Source organism: Cavia porcellus, unplaced genomic scaffold (assembly GCF_034190915.1).
Source record: "Cavia porcellus strain 051 isolate PalLab524CR breed Dunkin Hartley unplaced genomic scaffold, mCavPor4.1 scaffold_22, whole genome shotgun sequence".
Taxonomy (NCBI): domain Eukaryota; kingdom Metazoa; phylum Chordata; class Mammalia; order Rodentia; family Caviidae; genus Cavia; species Cavia porcellus.
Window position 1 is genome coordinate 59,109,396 of NW_026947505.1, and position 22,898 is coordinate 59,132,293.

Genomic DNA, 22,898 nt, shown 5'->3' on the forward strand with positions numbered 1-22,898 from the left:
TTTCCCTTATGTGGCATTGTTCAGTTTGGGGCTTATACTTTTAAGTTGTATAGTGTGCTACTTAGGATAAACAAGGTCCTTTCAAACATTCTTATCTTCAATCTACAATGGTTAATTCATACACTTGTTATATTACAATTTTATGTAGATGCACACATAGGTAATTGAAAAACATCTACCTATTACTATATGCAATTCAGTTTATTCTGTTTTGTTTTCCTTTTTAGTTCTATCCTAACTTAGTATATAGTCCCTTTAAAAGTTAAAACTGCAAGTTTTATTCCAAAAAATTGGTATCTCAAACTCATTAATGTATTACCATATAAAATTTAGAAACATCAGGCTAAATCAACCATTTGTAATCTTCTCTCTGTCCAGTATCTGTGCTCAGAGTATTTTACCCTTTGAAACAAAGGCAAACTAAAAATTCTGAAGGAATGAGTCCTCCAGTGGAATAATTAGTGAGTAAATTAAAACCTATTAAAGCAAAGAAATAAGCCAAATCTAGAATAAATGAGAATGCATGTAAAATTCAAATGCAAGGGATGACGTATTACACATTAATATTTTGTTATCTCCCCATGCTGGTCTGCACTTGTAACACACCGTGCCCCGGCTAATGGTGCTCCATTTATTCTATGTACTCAGTTGTGTGAAGCGACATTGTGGCGGAAACCTTGTCTTGCTTCACGTATTTTATGCTGCTGAGCCTAGAAATATAATGAGAAACTTGGAAGCCGGGGCCGGTGTCAGAATTCTGTGCGCACAATGGCAGTAGCATTTGTCTGAAATTCAGATTTAGAGGATCAGATCAGTGTGCTGTGTGAAGACTAATTGTACAAATGTCAATCTTTTTTTTTCAGGTTCATTAAATTATGATACTTAATTAACATCAGTGTCAGGGAAAGAAAAAAAAATACCCAAAGCTTTCTAAAAGCTGTTCATATTTAAATATATGTTGATTGATGGAAGCCTATTGTTTCGTAGTGCCTAGTAATATTCTTCACTGCATATATTACCTAAAGACTCCTCCAAACCTGAGATTTGGAACTCTAATGACAAGTACCTTCTATTATTATATAGAAGGTGCAATTTTATGAGCGAAACTAGTGCCTTTCCCCATCTACACATTAAGCACATATCTAGGACTTGATTGATTTCTACACATTTTTACCAGCCAGTTATTGGTTACAGAAGCCCATGAATAAATATAAGAATCTATTTGTTTGCTGGCATATCAGGACATGTTAGGAAGGCATGGTTTTGATTTGACTTTATTCCTTGGGAAAATGATGAAAACTATGCAATTTTTAAAAATGTGGATAGACTTCTCTGATATTATTTTAAGTAAGTTTGTAAAGTAATATGCAAGTGCTAACTAAATAATGAAAATCATTATGCCAAAGATAAGGTTAAATATGGAGCAACCATATTATTTTCAAGTAATAACTTAATTAATATGTGAACCTAATCTTTCTTGGCCTTTCCTGAGGGATACTCAAAATGCATGATATTTGTAAATAAGTAAGTGATTCTAAATCCTTTTGTGAATAGGAAGATATGAGGTGATAAAACATATTGAGAAGTAGTGTATTTATAATGAATATCAGTGATAGTTTTTAATGTATATTTGTAGCAATTGAGATGGCAAAGTTTTCGTATATTATGGTGATCCTGTAACAGGATAGGTATGTAACAGACTAAAAGGAGGAGGAAAAAAAAACGAGTAAAAATCAAATGTATTCATTAATGATCAAAAACAATGTGGAATGCTTTTATTTAGCACGTAAATACATTGTTTATTGAAAGCTTCAGCATATGACAAAAATAAATGATTTCTTTTCTTGTACCCCCAAGTTCCTTTAAAGTAATCAGCAAAAACAATACGCTAGAGACTGGACCTAGAAGTAGAAAAACAGAAATAGTGAACATCACAAACAAAAGAATCTATAAGTAGCAATTTCAATCTTAATGAGAGGAAAATTGTAAGAATACATTCAAATAAAACCTACAGTTGCAATAGAATATTACCCTCAAAATAAAATATAATTAAGTGTAGAGGCAAGACCCAGTGCCATAAATAGCTATCCATAATCATATACAATTGACATGCCATTAAATTCTATAACAAAAAAGAATAAATGAGATAAAATGCAATATTAAATGTCTGATAGAATTGAGCTCCTAATTAAGTCTTCAACTAAATTAAGTAAGCATCTCCCTTTAACTTTTTTTTTTTGTCTTGTGTATAGGCTTTTAAAATGATTGACATAGTTTTATAGTCAAAATAGATACATTTGTGCCTGTTCTAAATAACATGGTGTTTGGTAGAAAATTAAGAATCTAAACCACAGCCAAATTACTGAATCTGTGAAGTGTTCACAGAAGCAAGAAGATCTCTAGGGCCCATAAACCTTGAAAATAACTACACATTTGTCACCTGTCTTCTGTCCAGCATGAAGTTTAAAACAACTTTCTATCACATCTAAAATGATCTATTTCACTGATCTTTAACTGTATGCAGGAATTAGCCTACTGAATACCATGCAGATATTTCTTATATTAGTAAAATTTAAGTAAGTTCTTAAATCCTTTATCATTTTAAAGAGTGACTTTTTCCTGCAAATTGGTTACTTTTCATTGTGCTGGTAAACTCTGGACCTTGAAAATAGCTTGAAATTTCTGTATTACAATTTCTAAAATGTCTCAAGTTTTGTGCCTGAGAAAACACATAATGGAATAGATCTTTTTCACTGTAAGGTTAGTATTTAAATCCAGTGTTTGTTGTCAGTGACAACATACTAAAATATCCCATAACCAATCTAGAACTGCTATAAGAGATTTTAGTTACCACAATTTAATTTCTAATGAGCAGAGTGTTTTAAATTAAAACTATGTTTTTGGTTGAAAGTCTCAGCTGGGTCTAATGAAATGAATTATCAAATGTGTCAGTCTCTGTATCTTAATTCAGTTAAGATGTTTGTATTTTTTGCCCTGCATTTTAAAAAGACTGTAGGAAAAACCAAATAAACTATTATGCCTCAAAGTTTTCTGACTATACAATCATAAAAAAAAATGTTAGAAACTAATCCACGAGATTTCAAGTAAAGCTATGATTTATCTGTACTGAAAATATATACTTTGGACTGCTGGTTCTGTCTTCAATGAAACAGATGATTTTATACTGAGCATTATCATCATATCATAAATAACTATAAATTGGGAAACTATACATCAAATGACCTTTTCAGGCCTGTGACAGAAGAGGCAGTTACAGTTATTATGAGAAGGTACAAATATATTTATGAGTTAACGTCTTACATTAAGCATTCAAGAGTCCAACAGCTACAATTTGTAAAAACTTTTAAAGAAGAAGCATTTTAAAATCTAGTTTTCATTTCTGTTTGAATATTTAACATGTTCAATTTATTGAGTAAGTGTGCTATATTATTATGAAAAAAGGTTAGATGGAATATCTGGTTGACATCAGACGAAATACAGTTGCTCATAAAGCACTAATTTTATATGTTTTCATGCTTTTCAAGAATATTTTATATTATTCAGATTATGTCACCATTTTTATCACAGTTCAGTAGTTTAGTAAGTAAATGTTTGTGTACCAGTAACCATTTGAGTGCAGCATATTACTACTGGCTAAGGATCTAAACCATTTTTAATAGAGTCTATCACATCATACCCTAGTACAATGATGATATATCTAAGTACATGAATATAGAAAATATACTGTAAAAATCCATCCATGTCAACCAACACCCCTCTTACAATGAACTTATGAAATATAACTGAAGATCTTTCCACAGTCCTTGAGCAAAATGATCTTAATTTTCATTGAGTTGTGTTCTCCATCTCCTATGGTTTAGTCCCTATATAGGGCCCACAAAATTGTTCTTCCTGATTCTTTTACATTTGAAGATAGCAACTTTTCCAAAGTGTCCCAGAAAAACAAAGTCTAGCTGTTTGTTATTAATATTTATAAATTGTTTAATAACAATACTTAATTGTTATATTGTAAAAAATTATTATTTCCTCTTGGCAAAATGCAGTAAAGAGAATCCAAAGATGGAAAGGGTAGAAGACAGAGCAAAGAAAGGGGAAATGAAATGCTAAATATTAAACAAATAAAAGATGAGAATAAGGACTTTGTGTTTGGTTAGATGCAAATTCTCAGCTTCTTTTTGCTTGGTAAAACATGAAAAGCTTCTAATCTGATAGTATGTTACTTCTCGTTGCCTCAGCAAAACTATTTTTAAATCTACAAAGCCTTTGCGAGCATCCTATTCAGGCAACTCTGTCAGAGTTTTGCAATTCACTCAAATTTTGCAGGAAATTATAATGCTGAAAATGGTCACAGAAGGCTCCATTTTAGCTTTAGCCTAGTTCTGTTCTTAGATACCAGTATGTATTGCAGGTGTTTAATCCTAAAATTTCTCCTCCAAAATGGGCTCATTACTAATGAAGTGATCATTTTTTTCAAAAGTAATCAATCATAACAATCATATGATTATATGTTATACAGATTATTAGAATATTTTACAATAATCATGTTACTAATTATTGATAGACATCAACATTTTATACTTGTTGCTATTATTTTAGTAGTCACACATTATATATTCAATAAATTCTAATTTTGACTTCATGCTGAACAATATTATTTTATCTAAACTACAGAAAGCAGTCTGAAAGTAAGGAAAACATTTTTTAAATGGAGATAGAAATTATTAAAGTAGACTGAGGGACTTGGGAAATAATACAGTTTTTTTTGCAAGGAACAGCTAGTCTTATTGTTTATAGCTTTACATACAGTTTTGAAGTTCCTTTGTTTTTATTTATTTATTGTTTGGTACCAGGATATAACTCAGGACTTCATGCTTGCCAGGCATGAGGTTATACCACTGAGCTACATGTCTGGTCCATTGGAATTATTTTAGAAAGCCACATTTTCTTTTTTCCAGTAACATCTTACTACTATAAAAAGTTGAGACTTATTTCAAAGATTATTTATCATGTACTTTAAAATTGCTTTTAAATCTAATACTCAAAACATTAAAAGGAAATTTCTTCAAATATTGTTCAGAAATATTTCAATAACTTTATTAAACTGCATAAAATAGGGAAGTGTTATAGCAGAGTACATAGGTAAAATAAATTACAAGTTGACATTTGAAATACTAAAAGTTGTTGAAAAGGAATGTACAATGTTTGATTCCTAAAGTATTAGTATCTTGATTACTAGATAAACTGAATAGTAACATAAATCAAAAACCAGTTAAATAAGAACTATAACATTTCTAGTTTTTGCAACCTAAAATTTCCACTTGGAATATTGATAGAGTCAGGCAAACAGAGAATAACTTTCCTACTTTTCCTCTCAATGATATGAAAAACTTGATGTGAATAGAATTCTACACTTCTGAATACTACAATAAGAAAAAAAGCATTGTGCCATTTTCAGATAATTCCTGCTGCAAGGTTGGTACTGTTAGAAACAGAAATATATTGACACTCATGCCAGTAGAAACTCATGGCAATTTCTCAATTTCTTAATTACATGCATAAAAAAGACAAATTCATTTAAGCTATGAGTTCTCACAATTGTTCACTATCCGACATACTCAATTCTGCTTACAAGACATATTATCCATTGGCCAAATAATCTTCTGCAGGAAAACAAAGCAAAACAAAACAAAATAAAACTTCTTATACAGATCTTAGCTCAAAGCCAAAGACTCTAGCTAAGCGTTAGAACTAAGTTACTGTGATCATGTGGACATACAGGAAGTGTCTGGTGCTGGGGATTAAACCCCCTGAAAATGTCTGATTTTTAAGAAGGATTATAGGGCTGGGGGTTTAGCTCAGTGGCATAAATGCTTGTCTGGCAAGCATGAGGTTATGAATTCAATTTCTGGTACAAAAAAATAAAAGATTATATCATTACAGTATTAAATAAACACTTATACAGTTCCTAACTTAATTAGTTGTAAGGCTTCTGCTAATTTGATAACAATCCTAATTATTAGAATTTTTAAAAGTAAAATTAAAAAATTATTTTCACAGAGAAAATCATATAATGCACAAAGAGAAAAAACAAGTACAGTCAGAATAAAAAAAAATAAGGATTTAATCAAGTACAAACCAAGAATGGGCTTTGTGTAGTTAAAGAAATAAGTGTCTCCTCTTCACTTCTCTTCCCAAATTAGTTTTCTTATTCTCTCAGAAGATTATTTCTGCCTGATTTGCATAACATTTATCTCACTCTTTAAATCTTGTATAAATTATATAGTACTTTCAGTACTCTGCGAAATAATTTTTCCTTTTATTTAAAATTTGCAGTTAGTGATATTGATAATGCGATTTTAAACCTTATAAGTATTATAAGACAAAACAAAGAAGTATTTTTATTAATCTTATTTGGAAGTGTGACAATTAAGCTCATCTCAATTTAACTGCATTGAAACTCTGGGAAAGCTGATTGGATCATGTGGTGGAATTATTCATACATAAATGTACTGTTAAATGGGGACCACTGGGCATGGGTTACTCTGGGAGCTTCCTTTGGAAGGCACAGCTCTCACTCGGGCTCCCTCCTGTGCTGTGTTCCTGACAGACATGAAATGAGCAGCTTTGTTCCATGATTTTCCGTAATATATATTTCAAAAAGTAGAAGAAAGGATTTTGAATAATTTCCCTGTATTAAAATATTGATATTTGAAATCAATATATTTAATCTGATTTAAATGATGTGATATAGAATGTATCCAAACATCACATGGTATACCATTAATAAGTTTTATTTTTATTGATCAATTAAAATAAATTTAACTTATATTTCACAACAAGCAAATCTTGCTCTCTGCCACACCTTGAATAAACCTGGAGGACATAATGTTAAGTGAAATAAGCTAGGAAAATACTGCATGTTCTCGTTTTTATATGGAATCTAAAACAGTCAGAGAATAGGCTGGTGAGTAACATGGTGAACTGGGGGAATGCTGGTCAGAGCATACAAAATTTTAGTTCACAGGAGGAATGAGTTTAAGAGTTCTGTTGTATAATATAAGTGTAGTTAGTCACAATCTATTGTGTACTTGAAAATTGTTTAGAGAGCAGATTTTAAATGTTCTTACGAGAAATAAATTACAAAAATATGTGGTGAGAAAAATTCTAACTGTGAAAAAACTTTAAAAATTTAGCTTATAACATAAACCAGCACAACTACTGCTGAAATGTTTTCTACACGGTGTTCTACTGACCAACATATTGAGCTTGTCAGGGAAGTGGCTGATTCTAGGTCTGAGATAAAGAAAATGCAGCACAGTCTTAAAATATTTTATACTGTCAGAAAATAAGGAAAATAAGTCGCAAACTAATTGAGGCATTCTAAAGAAAAGTATACAATTTCCAACTAAGATGTATTTATTGCAATAAAATAAATAAAAATGTGGCGAAACAAAATAGAGTGAATAAACGATAAGACAGAAAAACGAAGGAATGTAGAAAACAAGGATGGTAGGGAGGAAGAGAGGGAGGCAGGAAGGAAAAGAGAACAGAACAGAGAAAGGGAAGGAGAGAAGAGGAAGTCACGGTTTTATAAAGAAACAAAGCAAATCAAAAGTTTAAAACAAAATGAAAGAAAGTACTATCATCAGATGTAATTACAATACTGATTTCTTTCTCCAAAACTGATAAGTGAGAGGTAAATAAATGTTTTTAAAACAAGAAAATATAAAGAATCTCAAGTAATAAAGAACATCTCATTTTTATAGAAAAATATCAGCTAATATTTTGAAATCACATTTTCAACAGGCTCTGCATTACTTTCTTTCTACACAGGACAGCAAATGTCCCAGCCAACAACCAACCTGCTCTTGGACAAAGTTAAACTCTAGTTAAAGACAACGCAATTGACTAGAGAAAGGATCACAACATAAGAAGTGGGGAAATCCCCTCGGAGAAGAAATGGTGTGGAAGATACAACATGGCCAGGTACAGAAGGAGCCTTGTCAGCGAGACTCAGAGAACATCAACAGAAACATAGATGCGAGAGTTAAACATGGCAGAACAGTAAGTCACAGATGTTTGGCTTCTCCAGGACGAGGTTTCTCTGAAGTGTGGAGGACAGTAACTTGGGGAACAACCAAAGTGAGGGAAGGGAACCCGGGAGCAAGAGAGTTGACAGAGGAGAGAAAAGATTAGGTCAAGTGATACGGAACAAGTGACCCACACTACAAAGGAGAAACCTTGATGCCAGTGACAGCCAGTGGCTTCTGGGCTGCCACCAAAAGCCACAGTAAATTAATTTCCTGGCTCATGGGGAACTGCACTCCAATCTTATGTAGTTGGAGACAGTGGGAAGAACGTGAGTCTCTTGATTACCAAGGGATATGCCACTGGTAACAGTTGGGAGTATCTGTGTTGTAAGTGTCCCAGAACAGCTATAGAGTAAAAGTGGGGGCCCAGAAGACATTGTGGGAAATGATTGGGTGTTAGAACTTTAGCATACTGCTAAGGTCTGGCCCCTGAGTTGATGATTGAAGAAGTCACTATCGACTGTCAGAAGTTGGGCAGCAGACTGTGGTGACTCCTGCTGAAAGACAGGAATTGGTGATCACAGACAGGACAGTGATCAGGCACTGAATTCATCATGAGTTAACTCAAGATTGGAGGTTCACATTTCCTCTACTGAACGGACACCAGGAACAGGGACTATAGCACGTTATTTTTCACCTATCCCTGATAAACACCACTGAAATGGGTCAGTCTGTTATTGCTGCAGTTAAAATTGCATGGAAATAATCCTGACTCAGTGGACAATTCAATGTCACTGAACTTGTCGCTGAATCCATTATTGTAACCAGGGAAAGGGTTACCAAGCATTGCTAATCCAAAAATTTGGTCTGGATCAAACTGCAAAGTGCCTGCAACCTGGCCTAAAAAAGTCTTGAGTCTGGTTTGCTCCAGTTTTGTAGTGGAAGAATCACAGGACTAGTTAGGGTGTGAAAACTCATACTGGCAAAAAACCTACATGGCAATCATGTATGCAATGGCTCAGTGAAATGTCTAATCTACTTCCCATAAGACATTTTATTGATTTGTCTGTGTTCCTTGAGTTATTTAGTAATATAGGGTTACGCTAATTTATGGTGTCATGTGTATGTTAGGTGGTTTACTCTTTTATGTTTGCTCTTTGGCTCTGAGTTAACTGACAAAGGAGAGAAGAGAAACCACAAGGACCATCTTATAGAACTCTTATAAGACTGAATCTGTGGATGCTGTTATAAATTAAAGCAATTCTTCTGGAAAAAAAACTAGGGATGCAATCAAAACCATTTAAAGCATATAACAGAAGGAGTAAATACTAGAACTACATGTACAAAGCTGACATTCACAGAAAAGCAACATTCTACTAAAAAGCTCCATATAATTCTCATTTTATCCTCATTTCTCAAGTATTCAACCTGCAGTAAACCTTGCCAAAAATACAGGAGGAAAAAAAAGAGAGAGACAAATAATTTTAAAAGTTAAGTATGTAGATATAGACAAAGATAGAGGTAGGTATATTAACTAATAAATATAACTACAAAGAGAAGGAAAAACAAATGGAAAATCTCTTACCTCCACCATTTCCCCTAATATTATAAACAGCTAGTTTCGGTGGAAATATTGTAGGCAGTCTGACAAGGGCAGCCAGTCAAAGAAGTCAGAGCACAAAATAAGAGCCACATTAGTACTGTGGTTGGAGGAGTATCTCTTGAAAACCAGTCCTCATTTTAAAGATTCAATGATTACACCTATATACTTCCCCAAGGAATAAACAATAGTGATTGGTGTTCTAAATAGGCATCAGTCACCTGGGTGAGGGACCAAGACCCATCTTGACCCATTCCTTTCAGCAAAGGTCCTTGTTATTTCCGTGTACACTTGCTATGTGATTTGATTACCTATTGGATCAATACTCTTTAAGCAACTACACTTGTAATCCTTTTGGTTGATGGTAGTTTTGTTCCACCACAAACCCATCTTGTGATTCTGTACCCAACTCATGATTTTGCTCTATAAAGCCTCCCCTGTAAGTAGAATCCATGGCAAACCACTTACCATGTCCCCTCCTGTCTCTCTAGGGTGGAACTATCTTTCCCTCAATGAATATTTCCTACTCTTGATATCTGTTGTTTCTCAAAATTCATTCTTCAATTTCAGGAAACACACACTCAGCATATCAAGTGTCTAGCATATTTGGAGTTATAAGATTTCCCCTATATCATTTGGAAGTCTTATATCATTCCTATAATACTAAGACAGAGCAGGGGCCTGGCAAAGGTTAAGAAAACAAAATATTAGAAAATTGAAATCTATAGAGAGCTCTTAGAAGCAATGAAGAAAACAGATAAGCTCAAAAAGGAATTGAAACAAAAGTTTACAGCAATTACACTCAATATTCCCACTGTAAATGTAAGAAAACAAGAAAAAACTGTACTATCTAAAATAGTTCAAAATTTAAATGATAGTTATGGAATCTTTAAAAAGATGTCAGACAGAAAGACTTGTGATAAAAAACAGTATAAAATTCATACATCCAGAAATGACCACTGTAAAGACAGAGGGTCTAATATGGAGGAAAAAAGAGTAAATTTTGATAAAGAGCTCAGAGAAGCTAAAAAGAAATTAAGAGAGCCAAGAAGACTATCCAGCAGCTACTGATGACAAAAACTAAGACTCATGGGAGTAACAAAATGTCTAAAAGATTGCATACATAGGTTCAGCTACATGACCTCAAAAAATATTGAATTAAAAACTTCCCAAATGTAAGAAAAGATTTTAAAATACAATTAAGCAATGCTTATAGAAGTCCAAACAATATGATGAAAGGAGTGGTTCACCAAGATATAGCCTCATCAGATTCACAGATTTCAAGTTCAAACAAACAAACAAAAAATTTTAAAGACAGCCAGAGATAAATTTAAAAAAAAAAATTGTACAAAGATAAACCAATTAGAATCACAATAGACTACTCAGCATAAACCCTGAGTGTCAAAAGAGCTTGGAGTCAAGTATTTCAAATAATAAGTAATTTTCAACTGAAATTAACTTACCTGTGAAGTTGTCCTTCAAAATAGATTTAAAAGAAGATATTTTCAAGAAAAAGACTAGCTCAGAGATTTATGAGTGCTAAACTAGCTCTAGAAATAATACTTATGAAAATTCTCCACAGAAATAGTGGAGTGGGCACACCTAAAAACACCGAGGAAAGTACTGAATTCAATAGATAAACAACAAAAAACACCAGAAAAAATAAAACAAATGATATACTGTCAGATAAAGAGGACATGATAATAAATAACCTACATATATCTTAATGTTAAGGGCCTCAAACCTCCAATCAAAAACATAAGCTAGAGGTGGGGATTAAGAAATAAAATCCAACCATCTGTTGTGATAAAGAAACTCATCTTCAAAAAGATATTTGTATACTGAAAATTAAAGGATGAATAACAATATTTCATGCTCCAAGAAAGCAAGCAAGTATAGAAATTTTAATACCAGACATTGTAAACTTAGAGTTAAAAGAGTTTAAAAGAGACGACAAAAAAATAACAAAAGTTCACTGTGTACTAAAGGAACAATCTAAGGGGAAGAAATAACCTCGATACACATAAATGCACCAAATACTAGAGCAGCTATATTTATAAAAGAAAATTTGCTGACATTAAAAGATCAACTAAACATTAACACAATCATAATAGGGGATTTTGACACCCCATTTTTTGCAAAGACAGATAAGCTAAACAAACATCAATAAAGAAATTTAAGAGATGCGCCATATCCTTGAAGATATGGACTTAATAGATATACAAAGAGTACTCTATCCCTCATCAAGAGGGTACATATTCTTTTCAGCAGCACATGGTACTTTTCCAAAATATATTACTTATTAGTCCACAATTGAAACAAAATGAAACCACACCATTTATACTATCCACCCACTGTAAAATGAAAAGAGAATAGATGATACAGCAACTTCCCCACACATATTCAATTATTTTATCTTTGGCAAAGGATCCAAAAGCATATGTTTGAGGAAAGATAGCCTATTCAAAATGTTGTGCTGGGAAAACTGGCTCACTGTTTGTAGAGAAATGAAGCTGGACCCTTATCTCTCACCATGTACTAATTAAAATCAAAATGGTTCAAAGCTTTAAACATTAAAACAATAACATTAAGCCTTCTGGAAGATAAAACAGGCAAAACAAATAGATATAGAAAAGGATTTTCTAAACAAAACCTTCATCACACTTTAAATAGCAAGAATTCACAAATGGGATTATACTAGTTGTAAAAGATTCTGCACAGCAAACGAATTGATTAGTAGAGTAAAGAGATAACCTACAGAAACAGAAAAAAAACTTCCCAGTTACCCCTCAAACAGAAGACTAATATCTAGAATATACAGAAAACTGAAAAAATAAATGAATTAAAATTAAAGACCCAGTCAAGCAATGGGCTGAAGAAATGATCAGATATTTCACAGAGAAAGAAATAGAAATGCTTAATAAATATATGAAAAAATGTTCAACTTGTCTGGTCATTAGAGTAATGAAAATTAAAACAATGCCAAGGTTCCATGTTACTCCAGGGATAAGAGTAATCATTAGGAAATCAAAGAGTAACAGATGCTGGGATGGCTGTGGGATGGTGAAAAAGGAACCTTCCTGCGTTGTTTGTAGGAATTCAAACGGATGCAACCATTATGGAAATCAGTATGGAGATTTGTTGAAGAATCGAAATTAAAAATTCCATATTACCCAGATTTTCTTCTGCTAGTTATCTTTCCCAAAGAGCTTACTACAGCTATACATGCTGTAGTAATATTTATATTTATAGTAGCACAATATTTCTATTTATAGTAGCACCATCCATAGCAGGTAAATCCTGGAAGTAGCCTGTATACCCATTAACAAATAATTAGATAAACAAAATGTGATATCTACATATAGCGGAATATAATTGTTATAAAAATGATGAATTTGAAGCATTTGTTGAAAATGGATGCACCTGGAAAATATAATACTGAATGAAATAAATCAGATGCACAAGCTTAAATATTGCATGGTATTTCTCATTTGAGAGTGACAAAGTGAAAACAAAAAATGTTAAAAGATAGAAAGTGAAAAGAGTTCAGTTCTCATCAAATAGGGAAGTGGTCCAAGGGAACATGAATGAGGGTTGAATATTAGATTAAGGAGAAATAACAGCAATATTGGTGTGCAATACAGGATCTTAGTAACAGCAACCAACGTGAATATTATGTACCGTGACATGAGCTAAACATATACTATCAACAAGTATGAAAAAGGTGATAGAATAATCAGAGGAAGAAGGGGGAGCAGGATAGAACAGGAAGGGAATCAGGAAAAAAATTAATTTGCAATATATACACATAACCCCTTATCAAGTTAGCTATAAACTGTGAATCTTAAACATGTACTAATAAAAATAAAATAAAATATCAATACATAATAAAATTAATATTTTTACAGAAATGTATTAATTAGCTTGGGAAACCATGGACAAGTTACTTGCAAACTGGAAAAAAAATTTCAATAGTGGGAATCATTCCGTGATTACTAGTTCAATGAAGTGATGAAATTTGTCATTGCTAATAGTAGGGCAACCTAAAAATATCTGCCTTCTGCATAATTCAACAAAACGTTTAATGCTTGTAAAATACTGTCTTTCTGCCACGCTATTCAATCTATCTTTGTAAGAAAAGTTAATTTGTACATGATTGGCAAAGTGCAAAATAGTGAATGTATTAACAAAGATGAACTTGTTCATGCAAATTTTCATCCTAGCCAAGACAGTAGCTGTCCAACCTTACCAATAATGCTAGAGAAAATCCGATAGAGAAGACAGACACAGTTTTAAAAGAAAACAAACGTCTGTGCTCATAAGAATAATAAATAATAGGAATAAGTTTACCCAAATGAAAAATAAGTGACTTTATATGTCATATTGTCAGAATTTGCTGAAATATTGAACATATTCTTCCTTTATCCTTTCTAAAAGTATTATATATCCTTTTGTATCTTGTTTTATGGTTCATTTAGAACTTTCATTCTTAAGAATGAAATTTTGTCTATGATTTGTCAATTTTTTTCAGATATACACACACTTCGAGAAGAATCATGTATTAGAAAGATTAAGATCTATAGAACTTTACAATGTTTCTGTTGTTATAAATTGTTTCTCCCTGTGTGTGTTCATTTCTAAATCTATTTGTCATTTTAAAAACCTGTCACTATTGTATCATTTATTAAGTTGTTCCAAGTAGACTGCTTTCAAGTTTAAGATCAGTAACTTCTAATTATTTCTTATAGATTTTAGAATAAGCTTTTTGTTTTCTAATTTCTCCAAGAAATTAGGATTATTAATGATATCATGACTGTAATAGGATTATTATCTTTAATACATGACCATATCATATCTCCAAATTTAAATATTCCTTCTAATATTTTTCAGTAATTGTTTTTATCTTGTATATATATATAGTTCCCATTTAAATGTCATAGATTGTTACTATTGTAAAGGGTATTTAAATATTTTTAATAATACATGTTTTCAGTATATAATGCTTATATTCCTTATTTGGAATTGAAAAGGGTATCATTTTAAAAACTATTTCTAATCATTGCTAGAACTATAACTAATTTTTATGCGATCCTCAGGTCTAGTCCAAAGCACTAGCCTAATTAATCAGTCCTAACATACTGTATATAGATTTTCTTAAACTTTCTATGGAAAACGAATGCAGTTCACACAGAAGTAGATTTTTATTTGTCATTATGATTATAATTGCAATTATGATTATGATTACTGAACTGGATAACATTTATAGGAAGCTGCTCTTAAACTGGCTATCAGAGTTCTTTCTTAGTTACTTTTTTCATTGCTAAGACAAAACACCCAATACCCAATACCCACAAATTAAGAAAGGAAAGACTTGCCTTTTCTCACAGTTTGTAGAGGTTCCGGCTCGCAGCTGACTGACTGCCAGCAGGGTGTCATGGCCGAGGGGCCCTGCAGGTGGGCAGCAGTCCGTGGTGGGCAGGAGGCAGGAAGGCGGCCCAGTAGTGAAGTGGTGAAGGAAGAGAAAACAGCAGCGGCCCAGCCTCCGACCTTCCCTTACAGCATCGCCAAGTTCACTCCTGCAGGCCAGCAGCAGTCCCGCGCAGGGAGGCTTTCCCATTTCCACACTCACAGTGTGTCCAACCAATTAGTGGACTGAGTTTGTAATCACCCACCTTAATTCCTGCATCAGGTTCTTATTCCAGAACTCAACCATCCTTAATTATTTCACCATTAAGTAAATATCATTTTCCTTCTAATTTCTAATACAGGTGTTCTCCTTAAAATAAAGCTCTTTTATTTCCAATTCTCTGCTACTTAAAATCACAAATGTGTTTTGAGATCATAGTGATTCTTTTCTTGTTATTTTAGAAAATGTTTTATTAATTAGATATTTTTAAATGACCTCTAAATCCTAGAATACATTTAATTTTTTCTTCTCATCATATACTTTATTTTGCATTAGTTGATGTATTTGTTTGGATGATATTTTGGAGGAGGATATATTAGTTTTCTACCTCTGGGAATCAATGCAAACCTATTCCACAATTTGAAGAAGGGCGGGTTTAATCTGACCCAAGGTATCAGTGGTTCCACTTCATGATCATCTGACTGTGAGACATAAATACAGCAGCAAGGCTTGGTGGAACAAAGATTCTTGGTTCACTATGGCCAGAAAGCAGAGTGTCGGAAGATAGCTGGCATGGATGGAGCAAGGGACCATTATATTACTCAAAGTCACAATTTCATGACCACCCAGACATACCTAGAAGTGTGACTTACTCATTCCCTAGGCGATTCTGAAGCCTAAAAAATTTAGAGAATTAAGCTTACACACAATATTCCATTATCTGTCAACCTGAAACCCAAACAATTCTCCTTACCTATACTTAACCTAAATCAACACAAGGTGTTAATTCTAAGAACCATACTTAATTTCCAAATAAACATATAGTGTTAATTTCATCTAAAATGATGCTTTACTTTGCATACAGCCAATCACAACCATCCTTCCAGGCTCAACATTCCCAGGATTACTGAAAAGTACTGGCCTTTTTATACCTTTAAGCTCTGCCTTCTCACGGGCTCCTGCAGGTACTTTGTCACTTGGTTCTGCCCGGTCTCCTAGCTTTTCCAAATCCTGAGTGAAATATTTCATGACTGTGTAATATTTGTGGTCAGCCTGCCTTAAGATCCTGCACCACATGGATGATGCCATGATTTACCCCAGCTGGAGCAATAGCCTGGCCCCCTTGGACCAGTGCTATGGCAACTCCTGAGTGCCTGGATTACTAAACTCTGGGAAACACTTTTAGGCAACTCTGAATGATCAGGGTACTCTGAGGCTCTGTTCTCAAAACAAAATGTTTAAAAAGATTTTATGCTTTTACTTTCTTCAGTCTGGAATGAGTGTGGTCTGACCATTCCCTGACATCTCCCAAGGCATTTGTCTAGTATACTATGTTCTCAGCACTGATCTTCTCTGCACCGGTGCTCTTTTTGGTTCTCATTTCACGTGTACTTCCTTTCCATCTAAACTAAAATGTTCACATCTTTTGGTTCTGATGTTTGCTCCCAGTTCTCACTGTAGATCCAGCTAAATGCACACAGTAATATGCGTTTCATAGCCGGAACACTGTGCTGCTTTGAGATTTCCTTTGCCAGATTCGTCAGTAGAACCCATTTAAATTTTGGCTTTATAAAGTCTTAGGATATATGCAAAACATGTGCCAGTCTTTGCCAAAATGTTATATCCGGGGCCTCTCATCCATTTTCTGACAGAATTCCCATTCCCAACTAAAGCCTCATGAGCCTGACCTTTACCACCCAGATTCCTATCAGCATTCTGATATCTGAGCCTCTGCCCAGAATCGCCTATCAGCTTCTGTTACAACATTCTCAAGTTTATACAGCCCGTTTCTACAAACTTTTCCAAACTTCCTGCAAGACAATTCAGAAAACTTCTAAACCAAATACTCAGATCCAAAACTCAACTTCTCTAACAACAGTTTTCTGTATTGGTCAGATTTTGATCATTAGGATGCAGTGGCTTACCTTCACAGTATAAAAGAGAGAAAGTTTAATGTAACTCGTGGCCTCCAGGGATTTAGTCCGTGCTAGGCTAGATCAAAACTAGAAATATCCTATAAAGAAGCAAAAGGTGCTTAGTTCATGATAGCCGGGACAAGATCAGAGGATTATTACTAGGGAAGTGGTGGCAATGGACCAGAAACAGATCCTAAAGCCAAGTCAGAATTACCTGATAAGACACACCCAAAAGTTTGTCTAACTAATCCTCTATGAAATTCCTAGTCGGGGCTGGGGGTTTAGCTCAGTGGCATAAGCGCCTGCCTTGAATGCAGGCAGTCGTGAGTTCGATCTCCGGTACCGATAAAAAGGAAAAAGAAAAAAAAAAAAAAAAATTCCTAGTCAATCAGTTTGACAGAATTAAGTTTAACCACTACAGAATCTTTGCATCTATATATGAAAAATAGTGAGGTTTTAGGATTTTTGGCATCAAGTTATGTCGGATTTATCAAAAGACTTTCAGATATTCTGACTTGAATTTATGGAAATGCTCACTTAAGATTTTTAATTTTTATAAACATGATTGAGTGTGTTTAAAGGCTTCCATCTGTAGTTTTGTTTTAGTGACTAAATACCTATCTAAACTCTGTGTCAATAATTATACTTTAGTCCTCAAGATAATCCTTTTCTCAATTCTGAATTATTCAGAAGTAATGATGCAAGACACACATCTGTATTACTGAATCATTATAGTATCCAGTGGTTAAAACAGTGTTATCAAAAATCACATTCTTAATGGATATACAGTGCTAAATGACTACAGATGAAAACCTCTTTCCCATGTTTATTTCACAATTTAGGTCTCAGTGGCAATTTTTTAGGTCTCTATATTTAGGTCTCTATAGCAATTCATTCTTCATATTGTCTCTAAGGTCTTGTTGCTTGCAGTGTCACACAAGTAATAAATGCCAAGTTTGCTTCAGTACAGGATGATTAATTCCCCCATAATCGATACGAAGAAAAGAAGTTCAAGACAGAGAAATCAGAAAATAAAGCTGATCAACACATCAAGAGAAAGAAAATTTAAGCTATCATATTGTAAAAACAAGAGGTTATATTTAGTTTTTCTTTTTTTGGTTAAGTTTATCTTCTAATATTTGTCAATCAACTATCATGAAAACGAATTGACGGACTGGTCTGTGGAGCTGATCGTCCCAACTCATGTATGTGTGGCTAGTGAGTAGGGGGATAGGTGTCCCATATATAAATGGTAAAATGATAACTGTTAGTTTTTAAATTTATTTTTGAGTAAATTATGAACTCAAAAACAATGACCATATATCTTCAAAGTATTCTATCAACTAGACTATTATTAAGGCTATTTTGAGCAAGTTTCTAATTCTGAATTTAACTTGGAGAAGCCAAATTAACTATGTCTTCACTGCATGAATCCAGCTAACGTTTTATAACAAACAATATAAGAATTTTTCTCTTATTTTCTATATGTTGTGATGAGCTTTATGAAAAAAGAGGCTTCTCTAAATACATTACTTCTTCAATATTATAAGAGATGCCTCAGATATTGATCAAAGTGCAACAAAGTGTTTAGTGCAGTGCAAATAAGCAGCTTATAATTACAGCAATATTAAACTCTCTTTTATCTGTTCCACGAATCTATTTTGAAAAGCACCTTGAAGTTACATAATAAGAGGGGATGTGAATTACATTAATTTTTACCATTCTATAGTGACATGAATAAAAGTAACTTGATGTATTTCAAAGATGTTTCAAAAAATGTGCACTTAATTGACTCACCTGTCTCACATTTTACTTCAATTTAGCAAACACGTATCTATTAAAGCCTAAAAATGCTATGATTTTTTCAATTTAGCAAACACGTATCTATTAAAGCCTAAAAATGTTATTGATGAGAAAAATAATGAATACCAAACCTAATTATTCAGTGTAAAGTATTTACATTAGAAAGCATGGATAAGTGTTTTAACGATGACAGTATCTATGAAAAAATGTCAGTGTGGTGAATTAAAATATATGAAAAGAAAAGTAGTAAGAATCATTAAGGGACTTTTCCAGGCATCAGGATTATGTACCAGAAGTAAGTTATGGATAAACGGAGGGTAAAATGCACCGAAGAAATGCCATAGATAAAGCCCAGTGAGTTAAAACTTAGGGCACTAGTAGACCATGGGCCAAAACTGTTCCTTAATTTATAAGCCATTTCTGGAGAAGGATAAGTGGAGCTCGTCTCTACCAGCACGACTTCATGGAGGATGCTGCTGTGTTTTGTGGAGTCTCTTCCAAAACTACGCTGAGTTAGTCCCACAAACTTTAAAACGGTGCTTCATTGCTTGACTAATATAACTGAATATTTAATGACAGTAAAGATGTGTGTCATTTTTGTGACTTAAAATTATCTGCTTTGACAAGTATTACCTAAACACTGAAACAACACAAACATAGACATGGAGTATGTTCACTGCCTCTTGGTAATAGTAGGTATGTTAATGGTATTTTGATAAGGATTGCGTTAAATCTGTATAAGAGTTTTGGGAGTATGACCATTTTCACACTGTTGGTTCTTCCTAGCCAAGAACAAGGAATATCCTTCCATTTGCTAATATCCTCTTCATTCTCCTTTTTTAGCATAGCATAATTTTTAGCATGTAGGTCTTTTACCTTCTTAGGTTGATTTGTAAGTATTTCATTTTTTAGATGCCATTGTGAAAGGTGATATTTCCATAATTTCTCTCTCAGTGAGTTTTTTGTTTGTATACAGGAATGCTATTGGTTTTTGAGCACTGACTTTGTATTCAGCTACACTGCTAAATTTGTTTAATGCAATGGAGTTTTTGGGGTCTTCTATATAGAGTATCATGTCATCTGCAAATAGTGACCATTTAACTTCTTCCTTTCCTATCTTGGCTATTTTTTTTTTTTGTATTTAATGTATATGCAATTATTTTGTTTCAATTTCAATAACATCATTAATTTAAATTTTCTTTACATTGAAGTCTCAGCTACAAATACTATGCATAATTTAGTGTGGATAATTGTATCTGATAAAATGATTTCAGTTACAGGTCATGGAAAATCTGACTCAAACTGGCGCCACCAATCAATAACTTTTTGGCTGTTAAATGAAAGTTCAAATGAGGGCAAATTTCAAAAGCAATTCATTTCAGTATCATGACTCCATTTATCATTCTGTGTGGTATATGTTAGTGTGAATTTCAGGGTACATTCTTCAAGTGGTTCTGGTTTTCACATTGGCATGTGATAGCATGCTGAAGGAAAAGAAAATGCTTTATCATTCCCAATAAAACTCTGAGATTTGTTATACTTGCAATGTTCAAGCTATGTATTTGTTCTAATACTAGTTATGAGAAAAGAATATGTTAGTTTATGCCAAATATTGACTATTTTAGGATCTGGGATGATGATTCATTATGGTTATGTCTTGGCTCTGTGCTAAAATCAACTATCTTATGTGTAAATTTTTGCTAGTAAAGGGGAAATAGTTATACAAGTGTTCCATGGACCCACTACAAGGATCTACTTCTGAAACATAATGTTTTGCTCAGTGTTTTTCCTTCAGAGTCAAAAACAGTTTTATTTTACATTGTACAGAAGACAGAGTTACGTGCTACTTCAATTTTTTTTCTTACTTTACAGATCCTGCTTAACCTCTCATACTAATTATTTCAAGATTTATAAATTAGATAATTAAGGACAGCATTTAGGTTATTAAGATTGATTATTTGTCCACTTTATTCACGATAGTGATGTTTCTAATAATATGAATGAGAATGTGCTGAAACTGTGTTTAAAAGTAATATTTTACATTTGCTACATCTGTTTTTTTGAAAAGTAATATTTTATAACCACTCTTCAAATATTCTGACATTTCATTCCTGGAAAAAGCAGTAAAGGTTGAAATGATGGATATGAGATCTGATGTTCCCGTAGAAACAATATTATAATAGGAAATTATGTTCCAGACCAAGAGCTTAATGCAGTTTTTATTTTGCTTTGTTTTACAAATGGTAACAAATAAACTGTTTTATCAACTCTTAAATCACATATAAAAACACACTCATAAGACAAAATAATGTTATGTTTATAGTATGTTTATTGAATTGAGCAACATGATGTCCAAGTACATAAAGGTTTATGAATTCTGGAATATAATTCTAGAATTGCTTTGTTCATATTTACTTTTTAAGAAATTAGATGTGTAAAGAAATCATCAATTGCAAACACATAGTTTAAATGGATTTTTTTAGAACCAATTTTACTGGAAACTTTAAGTAACTTCAAGGATCCAAAAATTGGCTGTGCAACTTCACTGAAATATTTCTTCACTGTTTTCTTGTTTATTTGGAAGCTAGCTTGTGGAGATTATTCTTGTAAATTCTCTTTGTCATTCCTACTATTTTTTTTAGCAAAACCAAATGCAAATGTCTCAATATTTTACATTATATCTTTTTCTACAGCAGTGATGATGTAACATTGTTGTATCATACATACCTTGTTTCAAGAAAGCGATATAAACTTAAAGTACAGCATTGTCACTGCAATTGCCAATCTTTTAATGATCTATTTTTAATTTTACCAGGTCTTCAAAATGGATTTTAGACATTTGGAAGCAAGGAGTTGTAAAATGTGAAGGGATCACTTAGCTCATCCTGCTCAACTATGCATTCTTTGTGAAGATTGTCACAGAGTGGGGGCCAGTGCAAGCCAGCTGAAGCCAATGATAGTTTTTAAATTGGCTCCTAAAACTGAGAAGCCAAGCATAGATCTAGCCTCAGGCAAGCGTGGTCCTCAGGAGGATGTTCCGCGTTCTGATTCTCTGTGTGCTTGTTTCATTCCTTTGTTCTTTAAATATGCTCCCTTCCTGCGATAGCAAACTCGACAATCTTTTAAGTTTTAATTTGATTAACTCCAGATTCTAGGAAAAGAGATTCTTTCTTTATGTTTCCATACAGAATATATCATTTATAAAAGCAGAATTAGACATGAGTGAGTCTGCAGGTTGGATTATAAACTCTGTCTGATAAAAGCTTGTATAAACTAAAATACATGCATAATTCTTTGTTCAGGGGAAAATGGGGAGCTGTGATTGGACTTTTGGCTGTCAGATCTATTAGTGACAGAGAGAGAATGAGAGAGAGAGAGACATGCTACATGAAATGAGGATGAGGATGCCTTTAATAAGAATAAATGATGGACAAATACAAAGAGCAGTACTCCATAGTGTTTTGCAAAAATGCTACTTTATTTCTGCCTTTGGTGCAGTGAAGAATGGCCTCTCAATAATATTCATTCATTCCTGGAATTTGTGAATGCTATTGTTAGCTAAAAAATGAATTTGTAGATATGATTCAGTTGATAAGTTTGAAATGGCGAGGTTATCTTGTATTAGTAGGCCTCTTATATGACTTTGTAACAGGGAGGCAAATAAATGTTCCACATGTGACTTGCAGGTGTGGGAGGAGAAGGCATTCTGACTAGGGCAGCCCAGCCTGAAGAATAAGGAAGCTCTCAGCCATGAGACTCTGAAAGAGTGGAGAACATAGCAGCCCTTGAAGTCCTGCAGGGAGGATGGCTCAGCAAAGTCCTTGATTTTGCCCTGGGGAAGCTGATTGCGGACTTTAGGACTGTGGAACTATGCCAGAACACGTTTATTTTCTTAAGCATCC